The 19,021-nt window shown below is 39.1% G+C and overlaps 1 long non-coding RNA gene across 1 annotated transcript in view; it reads right to left on the bottom strand.

Annotated features, from left to right (window-relative positions):
- LOC147156948 (uncharacterized) overlaps nucleotides 1–19,021 on the bottom strand; it is a 41,035-nt gene that overhangs the window by 21,092 nt on the left and 922 nt on the right. The window contains exon 3 of the long non-coding RNA XR_015091747.1: nucleotides 12,709–12,867. This is a non-coding gene — a long non-coding RNA (uncharacterized LOC147156948). The remainder of the gene's footprint in view (nucleotides 1–12,708; nucleotides 12,868–19,021) is intronic.

Raw genomic sequence — 19,021 nt, 5'->3', positions numbered from 1 at the left:
TCATTATATGCGTCTTATTTTATCCAACTATGGGTAAACTAAAAAAGGGCGATGACCAAAGCTCCGACACAAACACGAGTCCACAAACCAAAACGTAGTCAGTTCATACACTCGCTTCTGCTTTATGTGATCAATTTTGAGCTTTTAGTATTTTTCCATCTCGTCTCTTATTCATAAAAATGCTAGAAAACAAAGTACCATTTCAACTTTGTGCCAACAACGCCATTAAGCTGTTTGAATTCATTCAGTCCGTCATTTGTTCCAACACGGCACATCCAATCTGCATGATCATTCATTGTCGAGTCCATTTCCAGCAGCTGTGCGCACGCATTGTACATTTTGTATGAGACAAAAAGGCTGACACAGATATAGAGCTCCGACATTCATAAGGCGGGTTTACATATGATCTGATTGGTGTCTTCAGATGAGCTTCTCCGAGACCGGGCTCTCTCCTTTCTAATTCTCGGGCGGCTCTCGCTGGCTGGCTTTAACTCATTTAGAGCAGCTTTTAGGTCCTCTGCGCTTTCAAAATGTAAGAAGCATAATCAATATGGCGTGGTGCTACTACTACATGACGAATGGCTTCAGCGTAGGGAGATAAACCACAAAGGAGCGCTCTTCATCTTTCTTGCAATAGATACCTCTCTGTAAATGATTATAACCTAATTCAGAGCAGAACATATGAAACCCCCACCGTAAGGGGACGGGGGACGGGGCCCCGGAGGCGATCAGTCAGTCAAAGGCGTTTTATTTTACGCTTCCTCGTCCCTGCCTTCATCGACACCGCCCTCATAAAGATTTATCAAAAGCTAATTAAGCTCAAAACAAGGAAATAACTCATGTCAGCTTATTGCGTGTGCCTCTCGGCGAGAGGATCCCACCCCCAAAAAAATAAATAATAATCATATCTGTCACTTTCCCGTTAATGAAAACAAGTTTGCAGGCACATTTAGGTCTAATTTAATTTATATTAATGCTCTGTCAGACCTTGTTACCAGCATTATTATACTTCCTTACTGCATTATTTTTTATTTAAATCCCAATAGCATTATCTTTGATGCTAATGCTTAAAACATGGAGTTTCCTGGCGGTCCACAAATGGCTAGTTAACATGACACTGACACTATTTTCCATATTCAATAAAACCTTTATTCTATCGGTCAACTTTTACAAAGTGTTACATGGATGACAAAAAGGATCAAAATGAAAACTTCTGCGAGACACCAGTTACTGCCGATATGTTTTCAAGTCTTCCTGCTGACTGCGCAGATTCAACATCCAACAGCAGTCAAGACGAATAGCGGGAGACAACTTGATGTATTGCTTTACCATCATACTGAACTGGCATGATCATTTATTTATTTTAAAGATATTTTGACAAGTAACAAAAGGCAAAAACTAGGTGATAAGAAGGAATCATTAAGGAAATGCATTTATCAGGCTGCCTGTGTTGACGTGTGCCACCACACTGTCGTAGCTAACTAGGACACTTCGGATAGACCGAAAAAAAAAAAATGTGCGACACTAAGTATCTTTGCATGCAATGTGAAAAAGATGGCACATTATTCACACCGTTTATGTCAACTGCTTTGATTATTTTTTTTGTCATGAAGAAAAATAGTTGCAAATGAAAGAAAACAAACACCACAAACTGACTGAGCTGATATGCTGCATTTTAAAATAGACATATTACAGAATGTTTAATTTTTAAATTGCTCATGTAGTATATAATATATATTGGATTTTTTATATATATATATATATATATTTTTTTTTTTTACCCTGACTGACCATTTGAATGTACGCTGTCACTATACTGCTGCATTTTATCAATAACATTTGATCAACCAGAGGGTGACTCACGCTCAGGCCCATCACAAGTCTAGTAAAGCATCGTTGAGGACATCTAACGTGCCGTGACATTCACGTTAAAATCCTGTACCTTCCCCATAAGTCGTGTCAGACATTCAAGGTGAAAAGCTGTGATAATCGGGGCGAGGGAAGCGGCCACAGCAAAAGTGGATTTTACACCAGGGTGGGGGTGGGCGGGGGTGCATGAATGGCATTTTTTGACTTCCAATATGCTTTGTAAAGCATTTGTTGTGGCGAGATGCATTTGTCACTGGGATCGTGTTCAGCAAAGCATCTTCCCCTCTGCGCCGTCTATAAATATTCACACCCACAGCCCACGGGTCATGTTGGGGTGCCAGCCAGGGAGCGCTTATTCAAACAGCGTTTTGAAAAAGGTTGATGCAGGTCATGTTGACGGAGCGACCCCGATGGCTCTCTCATTTCTTCTCTACATAAGATTTAAATGTTCCTTGCAAACTCCCCTTTTCTCATCTTCCCCGCTTGGAACCTTCTTTTAACACGCTGCTGCCGGGATGAATTGAGGGCTTACAAAATAGAGCTCTTCAAGGCAATCGTTTTTCCCCCTACTTTGCAACGAGGCTGGCTTTAGATGAAGCATTACTTATATGCAATGCAAATATGGCCCTGCATAGATGCAAAATGTTAAAAAGAAAAAAGCGTTAATATTTGCTCGCGATGGAAATATTTTCACTATGGGGTGTGCTCACATTTTCTAAACAGTTTCCAAGTTAATGGATACGTGAAGAGTAATTTTGAGCAGTGTGAAAACCTATTTTGCGCTGCAAAATGGCATCATCCCACCTTTACACAGGTGTATGTTCCACATTAACGCCATTAACATGCTTCATTAACCTTCCTCAAACTCATTTTTCTCCCAGCATGCTAATGGTGCATATTCTCCAACCTGATAATTGTCCATAGCACTATTTACATTTCTTCACATCGGCGTAAATATACGATTAACATTTTTTAACATGGAAGCCCCCTTGCAGCCGACCTCATTAGCCATCTGGAGCGTACTTCACTTCACGTAACCCAGCACTTTGACGGTGAGAGCCCAGAGGTCAGGACAGGTGACTGGACAGCAATCAGCCACTTTGATGACTCCCTAAACCACTACACAGCAACCAATTTAGCACTAGGAGTTAGCGGCGAATGTATTAACCCTGTAGTCTGTGCGGGAATTGGATACGTGAGGAAGGATGTAATGCGAGGCTTTCTATAGTGGAAGTCATGTGACGTGCACTTCAGGCAGTACAAAAAAAATTTAACTTGTAATCAGTGTGAGCTAATTATCATTTTTGGTTGAGCTGACTTATGTGCTTTCCATGTCCCCATTCTTATACCCAAAAACATGAAAGCACAAGCCTGTGTGGACGCAGTAACAGTGGCGTGCACGCGCGTATGAGTGTGTGCTGAAATATTCCAATTTGAATGTCTCACACACAAGTTATTGTCCATAGATGGCATCAAAAACAAATAAATAAATAAACTATATATTTATGGATAGGTCTGATGGCACTGAACATTTAGAGTGGTCGCAAGTAAAAAAATAATAATAATCAGAAATTACTTTGATATCACATTTCCAATAGTGAGCCAGCTCATTTTACTTTCGTATCGGGAAAAAAAAAACGTTACGAGGTTAATTAAGAAAACAGAAGCGGTTGTTTTAAAGTGCATTATCAATATAGAGTTGAGTTGATTGTATTTTGAGTAGTTTGAAGGAACAATAAATGTACACAGACTACTCATTTCATTTCATTGAGTCAAAGTGTTGTCCCATGACAATATCGAGCAGTCAAAATTTGACAGAAAGCCTCCTCTCACTCCGAAGATGAAGAGGATTGAAGAGCAATAAAATCTAATGAATTGTCCAGTCAGATTTCTGTGCAAATCCTAGCTGAATTTTAAAACCTACACAAGTTGAGAAATGTCCCCATGCTGATTAAAACATCTACAGTACGAAGACTCGACACCGAATCAGCCATCTTGGTGTAAAAGTATCTTGGCGAGTCTCACTTACTAATTCCTAGCACTCTACTTGTTATATTGGCACATGATTCAAAGCGACTGTACACGCATGTCATGAATCCATAAGCGTTCCTGTCTTCGGATGGCGCCGGTGCAAGGTGACCCTGGCTGTGGTCTTAATCACCACCCGGCGTGGATGAGGTTAAGATTGGAAATTGGTTGGACTGTGAAGTGAATGCGTGATGGCGTCCCCTCGACCCTCCATCCTCCATCGCCAGACTGCCCTCTTTTGTTTCCCTTCGACGCAATTTTACATCCCGCTCGCTCTCCTTGCCTACCTTTTGTCCTCTTTGTCATTCACTGGCTCGCTTTTGCTGCACATCTCTGTCATGTAACAGCTACTTCAGCATGTTGATAATAGGATTTATTTAAATAGGGCCCTCATCACTTATTTTATTAAGGTATTCTTCTTCTTCCCAGCTCTAATTTGGTGTATAGACCAAGAGCCAGACCTATCCTTTATTTTTCTCAGTATTATTTCCCAAATGATCTCAATTTGAACCTATAGAGCAAGAGTGGGCTAACTTTTGTGCTCAAGGGTCATATTTGATTTTCGCAAAAGACAGATGGCTCAATTGTCAACAATGACGCAATGGCCGCTACGTATGTTCTATGCAGCCCCACTGGTCTAAATATGGTATTTGGGTTAATATTGCGTTAGTGGAATATGAGTTACGCAGCAAAATCCAGCAGTTTTGATCAATATTGGAAGGTGGCCATTTTGCCACTTGCTGTCACAGTTGTCTCACACAGGGCGAACTTTGCTTTTTACCACAAACACTTGTTGGCTCATTAGGAGACATTCGTTTCTCTTGTTAGGCTTATTAAACCGCCGCGTGTAATTAGCTGCTTGTATTACGGCTCGTTTGCAGCGTCACAAAGATGAAGGGTGCAGTGCAAGCTACACTGAAATACTGTCATGACATTTTCCTTTCCCGACAGCTAGGCTACTTCAAGGGTGCCATCGCAACAAATCAGAAAGCCAAAAGTAGCTCACTTTGACTCGTTCTCTTTTCCCCTCCCCAAAAGTCAAACGGGCAAAGTTAAGCATTAACGCACACAATCCGAATGCAGGCATAAAACAAGCATTAAGCGTTTTGTTTTGCTTACCATGCGTGTCAGTACATTCATGGTTTAAGTCATTAGGAAACGGTGAAACAATCTCAAAATCAATCACACGAAGCAATCAAGCAAATGAAAGTAATTATAGCACATGAAGGAGATTAGATACTTAAAGTGGGAAGCGGGGGAAAGCACTTAACGGAGTGTTGTCAAAAGGACAGGAATCAAGCTAACACCTGGCTAAATTGTCGTTGTCGAATACACACAAAAAAACATGTCAACATGATGCACATTGTACTGAAAAATAACTTAAAAAACTTCCAATAAACAGATACTACAAGAAAGAGCTCCCACTAGTTTGACACAATTGACTTGATTCCCAAATCTTTCTGCCATTGAACGTCTTTGCACGCGGGCCAATGAGATGATATCAAAAGAAGGCAAAATAACACGACTCGCTGCACAGTAATTAGAGATGGGGCGAGATGAAAAGCGAGGATTTGCTCTTTGATACGGTTCACCCACAGAGAGAGACAAACGCGATCCAAATGTCATCCGGCCCTTTCACATGTCAGAATGTGCGCTGGGAATTCATTATTTGCAACTCTTTACCTCCCAGTTCCATAAGAACACCGCCAGGAGACACGCAGAAGAAGAGGAGTCAAATTATTTTCTGTGTTCAAATAGTGTCCAGTGTTGATTATTCTGAACTGATGTGCGAGTCTCATTATTATATATGACAAAGCGTTAGATTGAAAACTATCGGCTTTATCTCCTTATCCTCCTTGGACTTGGGAGGCTCGAGCTATCGGAGCACACATCAGTAATTACTGCAGGTTGTCAACAATTTATAACTGAGGTCTCGCCGGCGAATGTGTACACAAAAAAAACGTTGCACCAATGCAGAGGGCTCCAAAAAGTGTCAAGAAGATCGGCGCGCATTACCTCCTCTGTCCTTGGTGATAAGAGCAAGTGAAGGAAGAAACATTGAGGCGTGCCGAGTCAGCAAATTGTTTGGGAGGAATGATTTGTTTTTCGATTACAAACTGCATTTCATAAGTACCCATGCATTGGGATCAATTGAGGACGTCATAGCATATGAGGAGAATTAGTTTAAGAGGCAGATGAGAGACATTCAGTGTATTGTTTTATTTTGTCGGAAGGCTCTCCATTCACATCCAATTCTTGTCGTGCCATATTTTCACTACTTGACCACCAGGGGGAGACGCAACGGGAAGCCTGGTGGCTTGCTATCCTTTTAGCGCTTCGAGTTTGTTAGATTAAAAAAAAAAAAAAAACATAAGGGAAAACAACAACGCTTAAGTTCTGCCCTTTAAAAGGGAGGCACAGTATGAACCTGGAAAAATAAAAAACAACACGTAACGCCACATAATAAAAGACATTACAACAGAACTCTGAGACTTTCACAAGTGGGCGGGGGGAAATGAGGTTGGGGGTTGACAATCCAGAAACCCTGCCGAGCAGCTACAGCGCATCTAGCAATGGGCCATCACAGGAAGAAGACGGTGTAGGAGAGCCAACAAAAGCAGTGTAACATGCCTTTTGCTGCAAGATATAACGAATGACAAAAATGTCAGGAAAAGCCTACTAGAATAGCTCAACTTAACTAATCAGAGACACTAAATGGTAGAAGGTTTCTGCTAACTTGTATTTAACACGAGTTTGAATGTGATTGGTTCAATATGAACACAGCTACATTCCCAGTTTTAAGAGGGTATGTACACTTTTGCAACCATGTCATAGTTTTTAATTTTTACTTCTTTCTACAAGATTTTTTCAAATAGGTTGCATTGATGGTGGAAAAAGTTTTGAAATGATTAATCTTGGTGTCAGTTTTTATATCTAAAAACTTGGCATTTGAACAGCGGTGTGTAGACTTTTTATATTGACTGAAAATGAAATTAATAATTGGTTAAGAAGGGTTGTTTGTGCCGGTTCCCATATGTTCTATAGGTTTGCATTTAAAAATAAAAAAAATACTCAACTTTATACAACCAATATGTCACAATTATTTAAAAATATATATATAATAATACACAAACACAAACAATAACAGCATGGAACTGTGCCACGTACATCATCAAACAACAACAAAAAACCAAAACATTTGAATATTAGACATCATAGATGATTATTAAATGTATTGGGCGCAGTTCGCTACAGATGTATTTTGCTAGTCAAAGTTAGCTATGTCACGTTTTGCTCTGGCCAATCAGAAGACAGAAAAATGCTGACGTTTTCACACAGAGGTTGAAATCTGAAATAAGAGACCAATGGGGAGAAATCAATATAATTACATGGAGCAAATACTACAATTTGGCCTCAACTCCCCAGTCCACAAGTTGAGCTTTATATATTTGACACTCACGAAAGCAGCAAATGTCAGCAGCTCATCAAAATACTGGCGCAAATCATCAAAACCGTGGCGGTCACCTCGCAAGTCACCTCTCCGCAGTTTAACACCTCCCACGGCGCGCGCACGCAAAAACGGGAAGCGGCAACACACAACGCCGTAGTGTTGAAATGTGATTTATGGAAAGTGACAAGAGCATCAGTGTTTTTAATTATTAACCGAGGAGGAGTCGACGGGAGTCATCTCTCAATCCTCCCACAAAATGTAATGAGGTTATTTGTTGCCGCGAAAAGCTCTTAAACTTTGATTCATTTGACAAGCGGCCCTTTACGTCCGGCCCGGAAAGGCGGCGGAGGATAAAAAGACGATAAGGAGGCCGTTTCGGGTGATCCTTTGACATTGACCGGCTTCGCACAAACATACACACGAACACATTTAATTCCTCAGCCAACCTTACAAGTCCTTCGACTAAGACACTGTCACGACTATAGGAGCTAAGGGGTCGCGAGGTGTTGCCGAGGTTGACCTCATGTTAAATTGCATTGCACACCAGAGGTGAAAAAGCATTAAAAGTTAAAACGGTTTTGGAGTCCTAAAATTCTGTATACTTCTTTTATAGCTTTAAAAAAAAAAAAATAACTGCATATACTGAAGTTCAAAATTGCCAAATGGATCTTTAGACTTAACATTTATCATGTTTGCTTTGTGATACAGCTTTTTATTAACACCCAATTGTTTTCTTTGCTCAAGAAGGTTTCTATTACTTCTGTTTTCAAACGATTTAATTGTTTTCAGGATTGGAATAGGTGATAGCCAAACAAGAATAGCATGACTGTTTTGTTTTGTTTTGTTTTATTTGATGGTAAAAATGCTCGGCTTCAACTGATAAGCAAATTGCAAAACGCATTATGGCATCCAAGAGAGGTGTTAAATATATTTTTCCAACATTGAAGAAATGACACTTTGACAAAATGAAAAGTAGTCATTGTACAACTTATACAACAGTGTAAATTTGTTTCCTCAAAATAACTCAAAACGCAGCCATTAATAGCCAAACCCCTGGCAACAAAAGGGAATAGACGCCTAAGTGAAAATGTCTACACACAAAAAATTAAACAATCTAATTAATCATTCAAACACAAAAACGTACAAATGCGTTTTTAATACTTTATTTCCCTCACTCACTCCCAAAAACGTATTTATACGTTGTATGTTGTTTTTTTACGCTAGAGCATACAGAAGGCTTTGATACAGCTTCTGACATGAATAGGTCACTTAAAGCAATGGTAGTTATTACAAAAAACGGCCAGCAGGTGGCAGCAGATTATAAGAGGTCAGCCAGGGCCATGTTGCAACAAGCTCTTTTCAACAGATTTGTCAATAATGATGAAACTTATTTTACTATATTCTAATACTAATTGCTGTAAAACAGGAGATGATAAAAATATTTTTTTCCTGATGAAAGAAAAGACTAATCCTTTCCTTTGGTAGGTTCCAATTTTTATAGCAATAGAACACAATATTCTGCGGGCCATAAAACAGCAGGGAGCGAAGGGGGCTGCTTCAGTGAAAGTTGCTGGGAGTGAATGAGTTAAATATCTGCAAAAACTTGGAAGGGTGCGCTCACTTTTGTAAGGTACTCTAGCGCAACTACCGCTGTACTTCCTGTTTTTATATTCATGGCAAAGTTTGTCTTACCCTGATTTAGACTTTTTATATAACGCTTGAACAATTTTAAGCCTCACATTCAACCCATTCACACCCACACACACACTCATAGACCAGAGGCCGGCTGCTGCCATGCAAGGCGCTGCTAGGTCCACTGGGAGCAAATCGAACCCACAACCTCACCAATGGGATACGGCCACTCTACCACTGAGCCATGCCGGCCCATTTGGAATCTCCAATTAATGTAACGTGCATGTTTTGAGAATGCGGATTCAAACCCATAATCTCGTAAATGTGAGGCAGACACACTTACCCTCCCATCTATGCTGCTGTAAATTCCATTTGAAAGAATTGTATTGAAGGACAAGGTAATTTATTTTCCAGTTATGAATTTGTGGATGAGCATTTCAATGCATGCATTTGAGGCTAATATGTGCCAAGTGTTCCCTTTCTACAAAGGCGTTAAATTAGACAAATTAGCCCCAGTACAGTAGGTGTAAAGAGCCATTTAGGCAAGGTCAAAAGATCAACCAGCTTGAAAGCTTGATCCGCGCATTGTCACCGTGACAACTCAATTTGTGGGCTGCATTTGTTGTCGAGTTTGCATACTGCTACACTGTTTCCACAAAGCAAAACAAGATGGAGTGTTTAGCTTTTTTCTATTTGCTACCTAGACCCTTTTCACACTGCACTCAGTGGGAAAGAGTCACACGCAGGAAATTTGAGCAAAAATCGATAAAACACTCTCCTGTTCTGTTTCCCATCCACCACCAGCGCCATCATATATACATTTCAAATTGAATCCCCACTTAAGAATCTCATTAGCATGTTACAAGATGCCCCGCCCACAAAGTCCACCGTGAAAAAAAAAAAAGCAAGCAGGAAATTCATCTCTGCCTGTCTAAAGATCGCTCCGCCATCTTACTTGTTTATAGCGCCGAATGCATCACCAAACCAAATTAAAAGTCATATCTACGTGCTCCAGGCTCCCTAGTATTACTTTTTCCAATCAGGAGGAGAATAACTTAGCATAAACAGTGGGGTTGCATTACCATCACAGGAGGCTGCAGCAAGGACAAGAACAAATATTGCATATTCATAATCTGCTTTGCCCAAAATCATGTGCCGAAGCTTTCACTTCCACTCTGCGAGCCCGATAAAGCTTTTTAAAATAACTTTTCCTCCACATTTGAAGCGACTGCAATTCCATACCGTCTAGCTGCTAACTTAAGCTGAATGCAAAGAGTTTTCCTGCAATACTGACACATTATAATGTAGCAATTGGCCTTCGGATTTAGACTTTGGCAAACAAAAAAAATAAAAATAATGTGTGCTTCATTCAAGAAAAGGTGAGATTATCTATTCTCAGTCCAAAATATCACCCATGCATAAATTCTAACTGAACTGATTGAAAATCTATCTGGCATGTCCTGGAGCTGCTTGAGAAGTCATTTTCGTCTACTTGGAAAAAAATAAATTAAAAAAAACATTCCCTCTGAATTCTTTTTTTTCTTGGTAAGATCAACTCTAAGGGCAAATAAAGGTCTATTTTCATCTGCCTATGCCACCCTCAAGCTTTGTTGGTTTTTCTTCGAATGGAGCCCACACAAGGGTATTTTGTTTGATAAAAAAAATAACATAATAGCAGAGAGTATGAGGAACAATAATTACATTGTTTTTAATTAACACAACTGAGTGCCTATCGTAAGCCATTTAGGCATGTATTCAATATAAGTTTATTAAAGGTCTATTTACTAACAAGTCCTTACCAGAGGTGGCAAATCCAGGTCCAGGAAGTAAAAACCTTGCAACCATTTGGCTTTAGCCCCAAGTGCTAGCTAGCTAGCTCCCAATGCTGCTCGTTTACCTGCTAGGGCGCTAGCTAGCTAGCTAGCTAGCATCAGGGCCTAAAGCCAAACTGCGGCAGGCTTTGTACTTTCTGGACCTGGATTTGCCACCTCTGGTCCTTACTGGTAAGATTCACATCTTTTCCACAACTGTGATGACATTTCTGCGCACTAGTAGAATTATTAGCAATGATGTACAATGCTACACCAGTGCTATACTCTTAAAAGTGCTTTGTCTTAAAGTAACCCATATTGGGCGACACAGGCAGCTAAACCCGCACTGTAATTATCCAACATGGTGTATAAACGACCCATACTGATGAGTAGGTATCAGCTGGTTACCAGTTTACCATGGTTTTAAAAAGTCAAGGTTTCAATAACCACTGTTGCACAAAAAAAAAAGAAAAAAAAGCTTAGTTACAAAATACTTTTTTTTTTTTTTTAAGTTAGGAATACAGCTACTCCTTTGTAAAAGTCTAACCAACAAATCACATTGCATGCAAATGGGGAAAGTAATTAATTAGATTACTCCATTACTAGAAAATGTATTTTAAGTGCTTAACAGGAAAAAAGTTTGTATTCATTTTTTTGTACATTTGGGAAAAAAGCATAGGAGTGATATTGAAAAAAATGCTCAAATCGCTTTTCCTTAGGCAACTATGTTTTTAATTGCCACTCATTGGCATTGTGAGGATGTTATCCTAAACATGATAAGCAGGATAGAAAACAAAATGATGTATGCCTATTGTTGATGATCCACCATTTTGTCTATTTTAATGGACATGTATTTGCGGATTGGGGCTTAATGTGTATTGGCTGTTAGTTTTCCTCACCACCCGCGCATTGGGAGGGGGAAATTTGCCATCAACCACTCAGAAGTTACATTAAGAAAAACTCTTCGTTTCCTGTTGTCAATTATAAGCAGCATGCCCGTGTGTTGACTTGTTTGCAATTGCCGCACAGCTGCAAAACATACAATTGACCCAAGGCACATTGAACAAAAACAAGAATCTATTTTGCAGTTTTATTTGTTTCATGTGGAGTTGTGTGCTGCTTGCAAAACAATATTTGTGCTCATTAGTTTATTAACATTAGCAATGGCGTCTAATGGTGTGTGCACGAGGGGCCACAAATGGAGGCTTGGATGATTTATGAGGAAGACGTTTCACTGACGATTGTCTGGTTTGAGACAATTTGCATGCCTTCTAGCCCCTGCACTCATCCTTTTAAGCTCTCCTTCATCCCTTTTTCTTGTTGCTGTCAGGACGCATTAGGGCGTTGTTAACAAGAGACTTAAATTAGGATCCCCTGCAGTCCCATCCAGGTGCGGGTAATGAGGTGAGGAGACGCAAAATTGGGTTCCTCCTACATCCCCCCCCCCCCCCCAATTTGTCCAGCAAGCTCCGATGCACGTTTGCCAAGAACGTCCCCCCCACAAAAAAAATAAAATAAAAAAAATAAAAAGAATTGTGGGCCAAGCTTGAACGAGCACTTATACGCTACCTTCACGACAACCGGTTTTCGCGCGCAACGGCGTGGATTAATGGAGAGTGGCGACGAGATGCGCCGACAAGCCTAATGATATGGAAATTGAAGCCGTAAGCCGGCGAGATGGAGCCTCTCAAAGGCATCAGTTAGGTGCGGGGCCCTCCCCGCGGCTGATGGGGTGTGATCCGCTATCATCCCAGTGGCCTCACCACTAAATAGGTGGTCTCCCTCCACTGGAGGTGGAAATGAAGCTAGCCTCACATCCACTCGCCATTCCCGCCCACAGATCGGCCGCCGCAAACTTTCAGAAAAAAGAAAAGAAAAGATGATCGATTGAAGTCTGATTTTATTGAATGCAATTACCTGTGATTCTCTCTCAGGGCTGATCAAAGACGAGAAGAGCAGCAGAGTCAGCGCAACAGCCAAGGCCTTGCTTTTTTTCTTTTTTTTCGCCGCTCTTCATCACTGTCCATCAAGTCACCGGGGCTTGGCAGAGTAGCGCCATAATTGATAGCCAGCTGTCTACAATGAAGTTTTGGAAAGAAAAAAAAAACAACACTGTGATTAACATCTCCACTTGCTGCTTCAGCATGTTTACACTATCAAGAGTTTTCTTTGGAGAAGTTGAGACAAAATGGAACATTCTAAACAGCTAACAAGACTTGGCCACCATTATTTTACAAGTCAGGTCAAAAACGTTCTTTACAATATGTTCTATGCACCCTCACTAGTCTAAATATGTTACTCTGATTAATATTATGGTTGTGGAATATGAAAAAAGTAGCAAAAGCTACCCGTTTTTATCCATCTCAGGGGGCGGCCATTTTGTATGGAAGTCCATTACCGGCAGTTTAAAAAAATAAAGAAGCCGGTTTCCAACAGTGGGATTTATTATGTATTTATTTTTAGTTGAAGACCTTTTCTATCAGGGCTTGCGCATGCCGCATAAAGGTCTGATAGAAAACAACAACTAACAACAAAAATCCACTGGAGGAAATGGTCTTTGGGGGGTGGGGGGGGGGGGAGAATCCCACTGGCAGTTGTTAGTTACCTTTTATGTGAAAGACGATTTAAATTGTATAATTACAAAAAAAAGGTGCAGCTTTTTCCCAAAAAATTCAAGTTTTTGCTATTAATATATTGGGACTCTATCCCTGTAAAATGTATGCACTTTGACATTTTGATTTCATTTTCAAATGGCATTTTTTCATGTAGCAATGAGTTTGTTTATATTCGATTTTTTTTCCTTATGAATATGTTTTTAAGCTCATAATTCATATTTTTTCTACTAATATTTTGACTTAATTCTCGTTATACCACAACGTTGTCATATGCCTTTATTTTTTTCCCTAAAAACATATATACACACACACACAATGCACGAGTAGATTAAAGAGGATATCAAACATAAAATTCTTGTGTGCACTTCAATTCCATCTGCACTGTCAAAAAAAATAAAAATAAAGTCATTACGATGAGATCAATCCCCTGACAAGGATGAGGTGCAGAAAAAGTCTCCTTGGAAACTAATTGGACATACTGGCCAAGTTCCAGCATGTTGTTGTGGAGCAGACGGGGCCCCCTAGTTGCACCTGGTGCTTTGTCTCCACTTTCAAATGAGCTCGGGCCTTCAAAGCCGCGTGGCTCCCTGCCTGCCTGGCACACAACTCCCAAGTGAGACGAGGAGGAGAGGAGTATGTCGGCGTCTCCCCCCCTCCCTTTCAGGTACATCCTTCATTCTCTCCGCAATCCGCTCCCCACTCAAGCAGCTGTCAAGGTGAGGCACTTTTACACAGCGAGGCTCCAATGCCCTTGTCCAATTTCACTTTGGAGTGAAGCTGGGCTGAACGTGCCAATCCTGATATTACCAAACAAATTAAATCACGTTCTTGGATGCAGGCAGGGCGGGAGAGAGAGAGAGAGAGAGAGAGAGACAGAGACAGAGACAGAGAGAGAGAGAGAGAGAGAGAGAGAGAGAGGGGTGAGGATGCTGATGGAGGGCACGGAGCTCTGGGGGTCGAGTGGTGGGTTATTGTTGTGAACCGGGCTCAGCAGCTTTCCGTGCGTGTGCGGTCTGATGAGGACATAAGCAGCAGGGAGGTGTTAAGATGGCTGCGAACACGCCATCGTGACCTGCTACATACGAAAGCCTGATAAGAAATGAAGTCGCCGCAAGTGCGGAGCAAACAGAAACCAAGGCAGTCATCATGAAAACAAACATGACTTCACCAACATGCACGTCAGCATTTTTTGCACATCTTTGCTGAGAGTCAAGAATGCTCACCGATGCAAAAATATATATTTTTTTAATTAAATTAAATACTCAGCATATACAAGTAATGTTAATATCTGGGTTCAGACAAATAGGATGTGTCAAGGTCCAATCAGATTGATCTGAGAGCTATCATCATTACACTGTAAAAAAACACAACTTGTATTTTTGGGGCTAAAACAAGCAAATATAACCCTTTGATGCATAATATGCAGTAAATATCATGTTTTTGTTTCGCATAAATCATTTTTATTCATCCTGTTCTTACATAATGAACAGTAATTGTTTTTATATGGCTAAATCAATACATGCATTGTTTTTCAATTGTTCAAACGTTACCTACTTAGAAAATATATTATGACAATTGTGAAAGATAACTGTGCATGATATTTGATTAGGTTTAAGTAGTTGTTCTATTCTATTTTACTGAGCTAATTCTATTGTCGTGTGCCAACTATTGCAGTTAGCCAAGTAGCCAACTAGTGCAGTTAGCCAAGTAGCGCACTATTGTAGTTAAATAGTGCACTGTTGTAGTTAGCTAAGTAGCTAAATATTATATGTAGTTAGCTAAGTAGCTAACTATTGCAGCTGGCTTCAAAAAAAATGAAAATTTGAGGTTTAAACAGTATATGCTGTTGGAATAGTATTTCGGAATATTTTAGAATGTAATTTTTTTAACTTATATTTTGTACTTTATATAGATTTTATGATTTTTGAATTGAGATGCATGTTAATCTTAACTTTTTCTGCCCAGCGGGAGGAAATATAGGCATATATAGGCTTATTTAAGGTGTGACTGCAAAAGTAGTCAATTTACTGTATACAGTATTTAAATGAAATGTTCATTGAAGTAGAATGTCCCCTAATGAACAAATAAAAATTATTGAAATCTATAGATGAATCTCTGGATTGCTATGCTAATCCAATATGCATTCACCTCAATTTATTTTTGACGTCTCAGGGTTGATTGACTGAACTTTTTATTTGGAACAAATGAAAAACTTACATAAATACAAATATTAGATACTACTCTGAAGTAAAATCTAGGTATGAAGGTTCTTCCAAATGGATTTCATTTTCCTCAGCTATCTCAACAAAAATCTGCCACCACCAGTTTTGTGTAAAGCTTCCTTTCAAATGACTAATAAGTAGGAAACTACTCATTTGAACAACATCGACAAATCTCCGACTGAAATGTGCTGCAGAAAATAATACCCTTTTCATTCAAACCCATCCATGAACAGATGGCACTTTCCCAGCCACACCACATCAATGGCTGAATGTCATTTGGACATCTGGAATCATGTGAACACAATTATCTACGCATGTCATTTAACTGGAGAAGGAATCAAGTGAAAGAAGGGTGGAGTAGACGAAAAATTATAGCAATGGGAAGACAAAACAAAACGGCGGTGCCAGCTTCACCTGACTCGCTATTTTAAGACATCATCTGCAACGTGATCATCATGAGCGCATTCAAATTTAATGGCCCCCTTACACCCAGCATACGCCTCCTGTCTAAACAATATCAAATCGACAAAAGTGACAGTTTATGCACACTTACTTTAGTGCCGTGTCAGCTCAACATTCGGCACAAACATGGCCTCCATAATTAATAGCGCTGCTCTCCGCCATACTTTAGCACAGCTGACGGTGCCAACTGGCAGTCGAGAGAACTTAACGCAGCTCTGGGAAATGTGAGGGACTTAACAAATTGGTTTGAAATACTCCAATAAATATAAAATGAGAGTGGGCAGTGAAATGGTTTCGATTATTATCTTAAAGTGTGAAAAATTCAACAAATTAAGTGCACTATAGGACTTGATTTTAATAAATAAATAATTAAATATTAGGGGTGTCAGGCGATTAAATTTTTTAATCGTAATTAATCGCATGACTTCAATAGTTAAATCACAATTAATTGTTGATTAATTAATTAATTGCTAATCTGTTCGAAATGTACAAATGTAAAAAAAAAAGTTTTCATACGCTTGTTAACATAAGTGGAATAAAGTTATAGAAATATGGCTGCATCTTTTAGTCATTGATTAATTTCGTAATAATTCATAAAATTGAGTTAAAATTAAAAAGATGTACTGGACTGTAAAAGACATGTGATATTGATTTGTGTTGGTCATTTTTCTGCCACTAGATGGCATAATTGCATTTGTGACAGCTCAGTGCGTTTTTCTTTTCATATTAAGATCTATCTAATCATTAACATAAAGTGCCCTATAGGGCTTGCTTTTTAAAAATAAATAAATAAATCTTAGGGGTGAAAGGCAATTACATTTTTCAATTGTAATTAATCGCGTGACTTCAATAGTTTACTCACGAGTAATCGCAAATTCTATATTTGTTTTAATTGTACAATAAAATGAATAATATTTTTTTTCCAATTTTTTTTTATTTTTGTTAACATAAGTGGAAAAAAAACGTTAAACTAATAGAAATATGGCTGCATCTTTTAGTCATTGATTAATTTCGTAATAATTCATAAAATTGAGTTAAAATTAAAAAGATGTACTGGACTGTAAAAGACATGTGATATTGATTTGTGTTGGTCATTTTTCTGCCACTAGATGGCATAATTGCATTTGTGACAGCTCAGTGCATTTTTTCATATTAAGATCTGTCTAATCATTAACATGAAGTAACTTGTGAAATTCTGCACATTTTTAAAATTGTAAAATACAACTTGACCCCAGTTTCCACAAATATATGCATTATTATTACTGCTAAATTTTGACGTGGACGTGTCTGCTGCGTAAAAAAAAAAATTGTGCCATTAAAGGAACTTTAAATTAACTCAAAATTAACACAGCACTTTTGAAACCCCTAATAAATATACAACTATATAACTCCTAAGAAAAAAATAACGGCTTCCTACTTCATAAGTGCGTCCAAAAGTGTATTTTTCTTTTTATTTAATTGGAATGGGAGTTCTGTTTTAATCATTTAAACGAAGATAATTTGGAAATAATTACGCCATCTATTCTAAGTAGCTGGTTTATTCTCGTTAAATATTCTTGAGTGGAGAATCAAATGTTCTGCTGCTACCTTAATACCAATTTCTATAACTTTCTCTTGCAGTCTATCCATTTAGATTAAGCCTTGAGAACAAATTGTATTTATTTCCAGCAAGGCTGCTTATGTGCCACTGCGTCGCTGTCACCGAGACATAAAATGACTTTGATTGCTGCATCCCACTTGGGCAATTAAAAATTGGAATAGCAGATTTGAGACACAAAGCCGATTGAGTTGCACTCCTCCAAGTGAAAATGTCATTAGAAGTCCTAATGGGACTCCACTGGCGAGCAACAAAAACAAATCTTCCGCCGTTAGATATGAGATGAGCCGCTTCCTCCAATGGAGATAAACACATCGTTGTCATTTGATTAATACTGTTTGTTTACACGAGGACACCAAAAAGAATTGTGCACGCCCCCCACGTCGCAACAAGGCCTGAAACAATGAGATAATAAACCATCGGATGTCGGCTGTGACGACTGAAGAGGAGTCACATGATGGAATTGGAGGGAAAAGGGATTAGCCAGTTGGTCGCGCTCTCTTCAGTTCTCGTCAATAAGTTGCCTCTGCCATCGTGTGAGACACAAATTTTATAAATCTGTGCCACGTGCACACTAAAGCAAGGGGTGGGCTGTTGTGTCAAGGGACCACATTTGACAGACAAGGTCATTTTTAGGTGAGGTAAAAACAAAAATGACATCATATTGACTTAGGGATCAAATGTACTGTTAAAAAAAATTAATAATAACTTACATATTTAAAATACAATAAATAACGTTTTAAATCTCAAAATTTTGGATTGCTTGGATTATTATTATTATTTTTTTTAATGGGCTAGACACCTGTTTTTAAAAATGTTGAAATCACAAGACAACCAAATGGTTAAATAGAATACGGTACGACCAACCCTGCACAAAACCAGCCTCCTCCTTGAAAACAAACACTGTAATGTGTACATTATTTGATAAGGAAAGCAGCTATCTATAAAATAGCGCTTTACAAAAATATAACATTGAAATAGAATGTAAAGAATGAAATGTTTTTCCCCCCCATCATATTTAATTAATTGCGGTTTCTTCAGATGGGCAACTTGGCCACCAGGGGGCAGTGATGAACAGTAATGCAAACAAACGATGAAGCGTTTCACAACTACTGTAACTCAGTAAACTACTGAAATTTGAGGATACTAAATAAGTGGCCATGGTTATTGTTCTACTTTCCGTCTACAAGACTTCAAATAAGCATTTGAAGTCTTGTAGCTCGAACCACCACAACACCACCACCAAATGCAGATGCTACTCGTTAGCCATCTATTGCGTTTTGCATCGTTTGTTAGCATTAAGCTAAGTGGATTTTTCTAAGGCAAAGCTAAAT

The sequence above is a fragment of the Leptonotus elevatus genome, chromosome 20, assembly GCF_054856555.1.
Source record: "Leptonotus elevatus isolate MCC_2025b chromosome 20, RoL_Lele_1.0, whole genome shotgun sequence".
NCBI classification, from domain to species: Eukaryota; Metazoa; Chordata; class Actinopteri; order Syngnathiformes; family Syngnathidae; genus Leptonotus; species Leptonotus elevatus.
This window is presented reverse-complemented; position numbering and strand designations above follow the sequence as displayed.